Source organism: Triturus cristatus, chromosome 7, assembly GCF_964204655.1.
Source record: "Triturus cristatus chromosome 7, aTriCri1.1, whole genome shotgun sequence".
Taxonomy (NCBI): Eukaryota; Metazoa; Chordata; class Amphibia; order Caudata; family Salamandridae; genus Triturus; species Triturus cristatus.
The window spans coordinates 196245339-196258595 of NC_140590.1; the positions used below are offsets into that span (position 1 = coordinate 196245339).

Here is a 13257-nt window from a genome sequence, read left to right on the forward strand (position 1 = left end):
ATTAAAAAGGGTCAGGATCAAGGCTGAGCCCTTAGGAACTCCGCAGACTAGAGGGTGAGCGGAAGAGACATAGGGGCAGAGAAGAAACTTCTGGGAGCGGCCCTCAAGAAAGCAGGGGAACCAGGCTAAGGTGGTACCCATCACTCCCATCCGCTCAAGCCTCTCTAGAAGGATCCGGTGTGAAACCATATCAAAAGCTGCGGACAAGTGCAACAGCACTAACATTTCACAGCTACCCTGATCCAGAGTTCCACGAATCATTTCCTCCACCTCAAACAGAGCTGTCTCTGTGCTGTAGCCTGACCTAAATCCTGACTGGGAGTCATGGAGCAGGTTGTTGTATTCCAGGAATTCCAATAATTGTCTCTGCACTTCTTTCTCAAGAATCTTAGTTAGTGCTGGCAGGAGGGAAATAGGCCTTAAATGTTTAAGTGCTGCCGTGTCTGCATCTTCTTTCTTGATGATTGTCTGGATAGTGTTGAGCTTTATCCAATGGAATTTTTTAGTGCTGCTCTGTAAGCACACTTAGTATCTGCATCATAAGTTTTCCGCCAGACTCGCTCCAGCTTCTTACAGAGGCTTTTCTCCAAGTAGAGTTCAGTTGTGAACCAAGGGGCGGAAGGTTTATTTCTAGCCAATTTTGTGGTTTTATTAGGGGCTATTCTGTCAAGGGCTGCGGAAACCCAACGATTGAAGGTGGAGGCATCACAACTGGGTTCCCCTGTGAGCAGCATGGGAGTATTTAATAGTGCTGGACCCATTGACTCAGGGGAGACTTTCCTCCAGTTTCTTCTCTCTTCATATTTGGATCTCGCTGGATCATTGCAACTGGATCTAATGAGGTTAAACGGTATTAGGCTGTGATCTGACTGGTGATATAACTGGTGCAAATATTAAAAGTGGATTATGCAAAGATTACAATTTGCCATGAGGCGGCCTGTTAACTCACAGCAGAACTTCCATTGTTCAAGTGTTAGTGTGGACCCTAGCGCAGCATTTTATTTAAGATAAGAGGGGTGTTCCCCTGGCTCCCTCTTCCGCAGTGAAGCATTATATAGCTTAGTGATCAGACCCCTTCGCTCTTCTCCTGCAAGCCCCGTCTGCAGTGCCAGCAAAGTTTTAGGCTCCGTCGGATAGTTCAGATAGATAGCTCTAACTGCTTGCCGCACTCTTACATAGGTAAACCCCAACATAAAGCCATGGTTCTGACCACCCTGTACATCTTGTACCAAGCAAAACTGATCTTGTTTATACAGGTCCTCCATCTGTGTTATTCCGACAGCCGCCAATGCCCACAGCGCGTACTGCTCCCGCACCGCTGAAATATCAGGATGTGCAGCCAGCGGCAGCGACGGGGCTTATAGATAAGTAAGCTGTGACCTTTTAGCTAGAGCCCTCCAGGCCCATGCAGTGCAGTGTACAGGGTTGATTTTGGTACTGGAGCCTCCCACGCCCCCTGCGAGGGTCACCGCCTCCAGAGGCATTGGGAGAACAGCATCGAACTCTATAGCAGTGTGGGGCTGAAACTGCTGTGGAAAGTGCCAAAAGTGGGCAAACTGCGCCTGCACGTACAGGTAATATAACCTCATGTTAGGAGCCTCGGTCAAATGGCTGCACAAGAACGTCTGGGCTTCTTACCACCCCATATAAGTGTGAGCAAAGCTAACTGGAGCATCTTAAACAGCGAGGTGTTCAGCCTAATAGAATATTTACAAAGAGATAGAGACGTTTGGGCAAGATAGATATTTTTGTAACCACAATACGATCAGCAAGCGAGGGAGGCAACCGAGCCCACCGCTCCGCCTGCTCAGTGATCCGTGTGATTACTCGGCCATAGTTCCCAGAGATAACCTGATCCGGATCTCTATGTAACCATATCCCCAAGTAGTTGACCGGGCCCTGAGTCCATGTCAGCAGGAAGTCTAGCGTAACCTCCCGCGTAGCAGCCGTCAGCGGGAACACTGTCCACTTTGCCCAAATAATCCCTATTCCGGAGTATCTCTCAAATTTGACATACTCACGGAGCAATTCAGGTAAGAAAGTGGCAGGCTCACGAACATACAGAAGCATGTCATCGGCGTACAGTGAGACCACAAGTGGTCTCTGCCGAAATCACAAAGCAGCTGCGGCATGCCGCTGGCACAGCTTGCAGTCAAGAGGCTCCAGCGCCAATGCGAAGAGCTTCGGTGACAAGGGGCACCTGCCTCTTTCAATGGGAAATGCCATTGAAACCCAGCCATTGACACACACTTGTGCTTCAGGCTCCGTGTACATCACCCTAATCCACTGGAGGAAGAATTGGGGAAGTCCCATCCTAGTTAAAACAATGAACATACTGTCCCACTGAAGGGAATCAAAAGCCTTTGCTGCATCAAGCAGCACAGCCACTGCCTGAAAGTCTGGGTTAAAGTAGTGTAGAGTAGAGAACACCGTACGCAAGTTTTGTGTGGTAGATGTAGCAGTAACAAAACCCGACTGGTCTGGGAGGACCAGGAGGGGAACAAGCGGCTAAAGCCTGTTGGCAATTATCTTTGTCAGTATCTTGGCATCTATATTAATAATCGAAAGAGGCCTATAGTAATCGCACTGATTGGCAGTCTTGTCAGATTTCAGAAGTGTCACCAGAAGAGCTTCTTTGAGGGTGGGTGGGAGTCGCCCCATTTCATACGCCTCTGCATAGACCTCTAGAAGCCTAGGGGCCAGGTTGTTCACATATGCCTTATAAAACTCACTGGGGAGCCGGTCTAGTCCCGCAGCCTTGCATGTGGGAAGAGACATTATGGCAAGCTTTATGTCCTCAACATCAAATGGCTGTGTAATATATTTCCTTTGCTCCTGAGACAGCCACCCAAGTGCGACATCGTTGAGATAGGAGTGTATATCCGCTGTTGGCACTGTTGCCCCAGTCGCATAGAGTGTGGTATAAAATCTGAGGACTATCTCACTAATCTCGGGAGTGGTATAATGCGCAACCCTATCGTCATCCAGCAGCTCAGTGATGCATTCCTGATTGCTAACCTTTGAGCCAGAGAGTGGCCTGGTCGACCCCCCTCCCCATAGTAGCGAGCTGTACGTCATCTGGATCTGTGCAACAACTCTTGGTCAACTGTGTCATTATGCTCTGTAACAAGGTCCGTATCGCAGATAACGTTGCTGGAGAAGGGTTCTTCTCATACTCACGCTAAAGCGAGAGATGTCAGCAGCTTATTTATGTGTTCCGCGCCTTAGGTCCTGCAATACTCCAGCCTACGCACCTATGCAGATTCCCCTGATGGTCACTCTTAATGCTTCCCACAACACTCCAGCACTCTCAATAGAGCCTTCGTTCTCCCTAAAAAATTACGAATTTCCTCCCCAATAGTATGTTTAAAAACAAGGTCGATTAGAGAAGCCTGCTGCAGATGCTATGTATAGGGCGGCCTCTCACATATAGGTACCTGTAGCTCAAGGACCACTGGGGAGTGATATGAGAGCATTCTAGCCATGTGACTGACCTTCACCGCCCAAGTGCAGACGACCTCAGTAACAAGCCAGAAATCTATGCGTGACCATGTCCCATGTACAGAGGATATAAAGGTGCTTTCCCTCACCCCAGGGTCTTGCATACGCCAGACATCATGCAGATTCCCCCGCATCTGATAGCCCTAGCAGAGCCTCAAATGCTTGCTTGAGCCACACTGCACCACTGCTTAACAGGTCCAGGGCCACATCCAGACAAACATTACAGTCACCTCCCCAGAGTATCTCAACAGGAGGAAACCCTGAGATGCGGCGCCATACGTCCGCAAAAAAAGATGGATCATCAATGTTAGGTCCATATACATTGACCAATAATACACTCATGCCACCCAATTGGCCATGAACCAACACCATTCGACAATGCTCGTCCGTTTCAGCCTGAATAACAGTAAATGGGACCCCCGTCTTAACAAGGATCATCACCCCCCCATGAATAAGTATAGTAAGAGGACGCAATTAGGACACCTGCACAGCGTGCACCCACATTTAGAGAGGTGCGTCTCTTGAAGAAAGGCTACTTGCACATCCATCCTATCCAAATACGCCAATACAGATCGGATTTTCTTGGGGTGTTCAGTCCCCGTACATTTCAGGTCAAGAACTTTACTTTAATACTCATTCAGTCTGTACCATGGTAAGCTAACACATATACATAGGCTGTCCGGAATTCGGTTTAAACCGAATCTAACCGACACTACCCTACCGGATGAAAATCAGCGCACTCGGTTTAAACCGAGTGTCACTGATTTTCATTGCTGTTGCCAGGCGCACCACCCATTGGACTCAAAGGCCCCCCCCCCGTCGCACATACAGCCGCAACCGGGCACTCCACAGGTCTTTAAAAGGCCATTTGCAAGTTAATGAGGCCTCGCTGTTATTTCACCCCTTAGAGCCCCTGCAGCTCCCACCGACGGTGCCCGCCTCCGGGGGAGGGGTCCCTCCGTGCGGCGGAGCAGAAGTGCCTGGAGTGTGGGAGGAGGGGCACGGGCAGAGAGAGGGGGCGCGTGGGGCACCAGCCTCCCCCAAACACGCTCTGCAATGCGTATGGATGGAAGGCAGGCGCCTAGAGGCGGGCAGTGCGCATAGATGGAAGGCGCCTAGAGGCGAGCGGCCATCCTCCAATTGACAGGCGACGCATCCCGGGCTCCAGCAGTCCAGATCCGTGGGGTGGGCGCTCCTGGGTCACTTCGGGGGCAGGCGGTGGAGAGCAGGCGCATCCTGACCGGAGCAGCAGGGAAGAGAGTAAAGCCCTGCCGGTGCCCTCGCTGGGTGCTGCCTGCCTTGCCCGGTCTTCTGCTCCTGCCTGCTGCCCTCCTTGCCTACTGCAGCTGCCCTCCCTGCAGCAGCTGCCTGCCGTTGCAGACTCGAACCGGTTCCCCAGCTTCGAGATCGGCCACTCTAGTCCTTAGGCCACATCCTCTCCCCTCGCTTCAGCTGCTCTGGTCCACTCACTCTCATCTTAGCATTGCTACCCCTAGCCCTTGGCGGATGTGAGGACCCTTGAAAAAGTATAATAACAAAGCCATGCCTGCAACACAGCATACAACACTGACACTCTGCGTGGATAAAATATGTGTTGCAAGTCTGTTTTGAAAGCAATGATCTGCTGATCTGTTTACATCATATGCACTCTGTAATCTACTTGCTACATGTTGTTTGCAGCAGGCATATTAATCCTCTGCACTAACTTCACCTAAGTCAAAACCTCAACTTTACAAAACACTGAGCTCTCTCCAGGAAGATAATTAATCACACAAGTTTTCTTGACATTTATGTGAAGTCTGGTAATTGCCGGCAGAAAGAAACGCTGCAGCAGGTTCAAAAGCTTAATAAACTTTCAAACACGGTGCCCCCAGGAAGCCAGCACCCGGTTCGGTGCCACCGGTCGCACCGCCCTAAAGCCGGCCCTGAGGTCCTGCCTCTGGCTCCATTTAAGGCCCCGGCATGGTCAGGTGGCTCGTTATCAATAAATAGGGCAGACGTGCTTTAAAATCTATAATAATGTTGCCCACGTTCAAGGCCTTGAGAAAGCGTGGGGCCTGGGGACCAATGACCTCCTGCCCCCGCCCCTCCCCCCACCATCTGGCCGGCCTGCAGGTTACCAATGGCGACATCGTGGTGTGCCAGTGAGAAGTGCTTGGAACTACCTGCAGTGTAACGTGCTAATTCTTCCAGCAATAGTCAGAATGGCGATGCAGGAGGTCTAGAAGAGGTGAAAAAACAACTAAGCCTCATTAACAAGCGAATGGTCTGTGAAGTACAGGGAGCGGGGGCGGGGGGGCGGCGGCTGTGTGTGTGCCTGAAGCTAATTCAGCCCGGGCTGACGGGGGAGAGGGGGGGAGGTGTATGCACTGACCGCAACCTGCCAGGCCAGTTCAAACTCTTGCATCCCTCTCTTTCTCTGCCTGCCATTGCGCTCCATGCTTCTGAAAGGCGATAAAAAAACACGTGAAGTTGCTTTCAAATGTCCGATCCTGCAGCAGCACACTTCCAAAGTCCATACATGACAGAAACCCGATTGAAGGCCCCATTCTCCCGATTATTTTTTTTGTTTTTTAAATCTCCCACTTTGCTTTTCTGAAATGCTGCCATGTATGTTATTGTACCCTGCAGATGGGAAACCTATGACGTAGCATCAGTGCGGGCCTCTGGTGTGGTCATCAGAGCTCCAAGTGAGGCTGCCAGGGCTGGGCTCTGGATGAAGCCTGCATAACCCATGGAAGGCCCCGGGTGATGCTTCAGTAGTTTGCACAACAAAAAGGGACCCCATGTTTCTAGCAGCACTGACAAGTGTGTGTGTGGGTGGGTGGAGCGGCACCCTGCTCCTCAGGCCGCCAGAATGGTATTTACAACTATGGCTTAAAAGATTCAGCCCCCCCCCCCGAAATGTTTTCGTACCCACCCCCCCCTGAAATTTGGCTCTAGTTGCGCCTCTGCTATGCAAAGGTAGATTTAACCATAGCTACAGAGGCGCAAGCGTGCACCAGCATGCAAAACATTACCAAGAGCAACACAAATGTATGACAAATACCTACCAGAGGTGTTCCTTGCAGATATCGAACATATTTCAGAGTTACTCCAGAGTGATGTAAAGATCTCTGTTACCCTTGATGAAACCCCAGAGATGCGTGGCGACCCAGCAGTGGCAGTGCCAATCACATTTTGTGATGCAAAAAATGGATGGTACAGACGTACCATCATGGCAGATCTAGATGTACTGGAAACATGCAACGCAGTGTCACTTGGAATGCTGCTGCAGAGAGTTCTTACCAAGTTTAACAAAGATTGGAGTGATATTGTTTGTATTTGCAGCGATTCCGCTACGTATATGAAAATGTTGTGTGATGACCTGTCAAAAGCAATACCTGAGCTCAAGTGTTTCCCTGTAAGAGATCCATGCCACTTGCTAGATGGTATGCTGAAAGCAGCTCTACAATCTTCTGAGCTAATGAAGAATGCTTCCTGTACTAAATATGAAGCAGGTGTAATAGGAGATCCCAGCAATGGACCCCCGGACCCACAAGCTCAGAGGAACCACTCACATAGGTGCTGCCAGAGGGGGAAATCAAAGCACAGGCCAGGGATACTCAAAGGGCCACAAGAAGACAAGGCCCAGGCTGCAGGGTAACCGCAGAGCCCTCTGCGCAATGCACAGCCGTGCAAGCTAAGTGTAATAAGTAGACACTGGGAACACAGTCCCACAGTTCACCAGAGGCCATTAAACAGGGTCGGGCTGCACGCAAACCTAAAGGCACAGCAATCGGCTGTGTGTTGTGAACCGAACTCAAGAAGGTAATAGAGGCATGCAACAGCTCCAGACAAGTTCATTCGGCAAGTGGCTTCCATAATACAGGCAGAAACAAAGAAACAACTGTCAGTAAGAAAGCACGGGTCAATCCGGCGTGATGGCAGGCCTCTGCGCCCGGCAGTTCCACTACCAGCAGCACAACTAAGGATAATTAACATCTACTGGGCTCCAGGCACGTTACTCAACAAAGCACTTTGATTAGGGTTGGCGCAGCACCCAAAGTACAAGGCCCAGCAGCAACAGTAGGCCTTAAGTAGAGCTCTCCACACAAGTAAGTATTAGCGGCTAGTAGTAGCTTCGATGCAGGGTTGACCAGTCCATGCGGCAAGCGGTATCTTTAAATCAAACTGAACAACAGGCAGGAGAGAATATCAGGTAATCCAGCGTGGTGGCAGCCCCCGCGCTTGTCAGATCCCTCAGCAGGCAGCAGCAGGAAATGTGGCAGCCAATCCCCTGTGCTATGTCCAGTGCCACCAGTCCCACTACCTGCGTGCTCCCCGGCACCCGCCACAGCTCACAGGACGCGATATCCACCAAATTCCCACACCCGCGGGCCCAGACAAGGCCGTGCCCCACTTACCACAGCCAGCACCAGGAGCATCGCAATTGTCAACAGGCACCCTCCAATGCAGCCTGGGGCTCAGGGAGACTCAGTCGGGCCTCCCCACCACTCCATGCTCAATCCAGGGCTCCGCACCTGCACAGAAGGAACCTGGTGTTCCTGCAACAGTCACTGCTGCAACAGGGTCCCACCGGCTCAGGAGGCATCGCAGCAGTCCATTGCTCTCCAATCAGGTTCAGCCCGCAGCTTTTTTTGCCACTACACTGCTCAGAAGATGGGAGCCCCGGCGGGTGAGCTCCGCCTCTAGGCTGCACAGCGGTCGCCATTTTGCGTGAGGTCACCAGGACCACAGCAGGCAGGATTTCAAACACTGTGGTGGTCCAAGGCACTCTGCAATACCCCAAACTCAAGAAGGAGAGTAACACAATGCAGCCCATGCAAAGTAGGGGTGCAGATGCAACGTTTTGAAGGCAGATTCTTGGCAGATAGTGGCTGAGCCGGGCAGAGCTACACTAGGGTGTGGCCATCTTGCCGTGCGCCCTCTAGCACCCCCTGCAAAAATATTAATCTTAAATAATTAGTAGTCAGGTCTCGTATGCCCCAAAGACAACAGCCAATACAGAGCGGTATTGAAGGGCTTCAGCCAGTTACAGGTATTTACAAATGCAGTACCTGTAAGGTTTGTCCCATGGCATTAGAAACAGGAAATCTGCAATTCAATGGACAAACTATCATTACAAAAGGGATGACGAATTGTTAAAGAAAAGATATAATATATCTGTTAATCTGCACGTGTGGTATGGGATACGTGGGTGAGACGTCACGGACCCTTAACACACGGTTGACAGAACATAGATCTGCAATTTGTACCAGAAAAATGGCAGCGCCAATGGTACTACACTCTATGGAAAAGAACCATACAGTAGATGACATCCAATGGTTCATTATTGAAAAAATTCAATCAAAGCAAGATCAAGACTGTGAATCAATAAGAAAAAGCATGAGCTTTATTGGATTTTCCTACTCAGCACTGTCAAGAAAGGTCTCAAATAGGACATACCATGGGAACAGGCAATTCCATTTAATTTGTTAATTATAGCTTATTTGGCCAGGTAGCCTCTTTTATACTATCCGGCGGATGCTAATCCATCTAAAACTATCTGTATATAATATCATAGGTTACATATATATGGTAAAATATATGGCAAGTAGGTGACAATTGGTAAACTTAACAGCACACAATGTGAGATATAAGCTGATTTAAATGGTTTTTTTTTGTTGTCCTTTATTATATAATCTATGAACATCTTTAGAACAATCCGTTTGCGTTTTACGAGCTTTTGCATGAAAAAGACAAAACGTATTACTAAATATATCGAAATGGACATAAATTACTAATTTTTGTTGACAATAAAAATGTCCCTTACGATAAAAAATAGCATCATCCACTCTAAGATGGCTACCAAAAAATCCAACCTATCTTTCTAATCTGTTCAGAAAGGTTACCGTTTTCTATGTCTGGTTTCCCTTACACATTTAACACGGAGGCCGAGGCTACGCTCAGTCACGTAAGTAAGCCCGCCAAACGACAACATTTAAATCTGAGCAACGCGCACAGTTCGAGTCCATTAGCCTGGTGCCCTTGTCAACATCAGACTACCGATCACGCTACGTAAGTACAAGCTCCGGTTTTTGTACTCTATCTATTCTGGAATCCAATACCATTCACTTGATCAAAAGTCTGCTTTATCTCAATAGAGGGCGTACATTGCCTATTAGGAAGAGGGAGCTTAACTAAAACAACCCTTATATCAATCAAAATTACCACTGTCCACCACATTCAAATATATTCAGTAACTAAGAATAGTGGTTGTGATACTAATCACAATATCTTAAATAAGAGAACTGCTTTTAATAAAAACCAAGGGAACAAGTTATATAACTGAAAATGCAATCATGTTTGATATTACTAGATGTTTACATCTCTAGTATAAATTGACACCTTTATGAAATCCCGATTATAACCAACGTTAAGGAACTATATTCAAGGAAGATAAAACCAACATATAAAATTTGTGAGTACCGCTGTTATCTCTATCAGGAATAATTAACATTTCCTACACATTATAGTAGGACATTAACAATGGTTATATATATAGTATTACCATGTTAATAAAATACTTATCAAATGTAGCATGTAGTGAACAGCTTACAGTGGAAACTTTGAACTGCACTCATGTAATAATGCAATAGTGCTTCTCTCATAGTTGAAGCATTAATATGCTATAATTGTTTTTACATCTAGGAGGCATTGACAGGATATTGCCATTAAAACCTCAGAAGTTTTGGCATTTATATGCTATCTGAACATATTAGACAGGAACTGGAACATCTGTATCCAATATCAAGACTGGGTTTAAAATGTAAAAAAGAATACAGGTACCTTTGACAATTATAGTTATCATTAGACACCAATAAAGATGACTATACTCACACAATGGACTTATATTAAACCCATCTTTTTTGCCTCACTCTCAATTTAAATAAATAATCCTATTGAAATACTAGGACTCTGACTTGCGGCTAAATTTCTAGTAGCCTTCAACAGACATTACAATAGGTAATTCAATTTTTATGTAATTAGTTCATTATGTATAATATCATGGTTATCGAGCAATAAATCACATGAATGCAGCATGTTTAGTCCACCCATTACGACTGCACCAATTTGTAACTTCTTTACTCTATGGTTGTGCTTTGGACATCTATCTTTCACTTACTTGGTTATAAGGTAACTGCTTTAAACACAGCATGCTTAAGAAAAGATCATAATACAGAATTAGAATACGCTTTGAAATACTCAACTGGAACTCCCATCAAAATCTGCACAGGGTTAGCAGATTTGTGCCACCGAGACACAACATGCCCAGCTCTGTTCATTATTTTAGAATACATTCCACAATTTGATGCAATATATGTATATATATATTTTACAAACACAGAACCTTTGAGAATCAGCAGTTGTAGTTGCCTGGGCTGACTATAGCTTGCTCCCCCACAGTGCACTGCTTGTGACCTCGCGTATTGCATAGCGCATGAAATAGTCTGTGGCATCGCTGGTAACATCAATTATGACATCTCAAATGACATCATTGATGACATGATCCTTTTTTGAAGAGCCAATAACACATATTGTACAGCACCTCATCAGCCAATTTCTTAATCCAAAGAAGAAGAGATAAAATATATCCAAAGCTGTCCTAATTATTTACAATCCTCATTAGATTCAACGTACATATCAATGGAAAAAAAAAAAAAGGAAAATCGTACCACACTATGTAGGACAAAGTAAGCTAAGCAATGTTATCCGTCAAGTGGTCAATTATAGGGCCCCATATCTCGATAAATTTCTCCGTTTATGCAGCCCTTTGAGAGCATACAGTCTGTGCTCTAAGTTACAGATAGAGTATAACCTTCTTCTCCACATTTCAAATGATGGTGGTTCTTTCTGTTGCCATAATGTCATTATACATAATCGAGCCACAGCCAAAATATGAAAACCAAATACCTATAGTTATGCATTATGCCACTAACAGATGAGTCTTCCAAAATTCTCAATAACATCAAAGTGGGAGTAATCTGAATCTGTACTCCTGTGACCTCGGTTAAAAAAGCCTCTATCCACCTAATCAGGGGTTTCAGCTCTGGGCAGGCGAAAAACATATTTAAACTCTCAGCCTGATCCCCCCCCCCACATCGTGTACATTTATCCTCACTCAGCCTGCCCCAGAGGGATGAGGCGCAGGTGGAAGCCTGCGGGTGGTAGAGGGCCTCGACTTCGGCCGCGATCAGTATACCACAGCAGGGGTACAGGCGGAGCTGCAGCAGGGGGGGAGCGGCCTACCAGGAAACAATGGGGTCCCATTAGAGAGTACCATTTTATCCAAAGACGCATTGAACCGGATCCCTAAGTAAGTTGCCTCTTCTGTAACCATGGGATCAGTAAAAAGTGCATGCTTTGTACAAAGTTTTTGTGTCTTGGCTGTATTTAATTTATACTCAGAACCTCGTCCAAATAATGTTGCTAACAGCAAAATTTCTACCACGGCATTTGCTGGATCTGGCAAAACTACAGCAACATCGTCGGCATATGCTAGTGTTTTGACATACTCTTGCCCAATACACATAGATGGAATGTTTAAACTATTTTCCAATAAATTTAAAAAAGGATTGAAGTGAACAGCAAAGAGTAAGGGGGAACATGGACACCCTTGTCTGGTACCTCTAAATATAGGCACCCAATCAGATTCAAGCCTCATCGAACATACTCGGGCCACAAAAGATTTGTACATAGTTCTTATTGCCCTAAGGAAGTCGGGCCGAACCCTTGCCCCTACATAGTTGCCCATAAAAATGCCCAAGAGACTCGGTCAAACGCTTTTTCTGCGTCTAGTAAAGTTATACCCTAAATTATCCGACATGGATCTTGCTGAACAGCAGCATAGTCCACCAAAGCATTTATCCTACTAATGTGGTTGACCGTGTCTCTTCCTGGGATAAATCTGTAAGTCCATCATGATGCATAGAGATGAGACTCGCATTCAGGGCCAAAAAACACAAAGCGCCTGCCGCAAGTTACAGAACTCACTCCGGCGTGTAGCAAAATCTTGAACAGAATTCGCCGAGAGGATATCTGAAGCAGAGACTAGATCTCTACACTCACAGATGAGATGACTCCTCAGAAAGCCACCACAGATACCTTAGTCTCTCAGAAAAATTATATAGCTTGGAAACTTGAGGATATGGAAAATCGCCTTCGGTGCAATAATTTAAGAGTTCATGGTCTGCCAGAGGGCGTCGAGGACTCAGATCCTCGGAAATGTATTGCTGAACTATTTACTGAAGCATTCCCAGAACTGACACAGTGGTCTTGGGACATGGTAGTGCAACAGGCACATCGATTTCCATTCCGGCAGAACAGTCATTCTGGCGCTCGCCAATCCGCCCTGCGACCTAGAGCAGTTTTGATCTATCTGTCTGACTTTTTATCTAGTTAAGCTCTGTATGATCCGGCTAGGCCCGATAGAAAGAGAAAGGGAAAAGGATTTGAGTTTTTTGTTTGACCAGATTATTGTCATACAACTGTGGAAAAAAGGTGGCAACTTTGACAGTTAATTAATTCTTTCAAAGGTGCTTAGGTGTTCCTCCTGAATCCCGCCAAGCTTAAAGTTATATATAAGGACAAAACCCAATTCTTTACTTTCAAGGTTAATGCTAGGGAATTCTTACAGAGCATAATACCATAGGCAATTGAATGATGCTTGATAGGATTAGGCGGATGTGCTATTATATGTTATTATAAGCTGGG

At 46.6% G+C, this 13257-nt stretch overlaps 1 protein-coding gene across 2 annotated transcripts in view; it reads left to right on the plus strand.

The window, feature by feature from the left end:
• The first annotated feature begins 9506 nt into the window (after nt 1-9506).
• LOC146809207 (putative methyltransferase DDB_G0268948) overlaps nt 9507-13257 on the plus strand; it is a 283255-nt gene continuing 279504 nt past the window's right edge. For both annotated transcript variants that reach the window (XM_085614310.1, XM_085614311.1), the window contains exon 1: nt 9507-9561. The gene's annotated coding sequence lies outside the window, so the exon portion shown is untranslated. The remainder of the gene's footprint in view (nt 9562-13257) is intronic.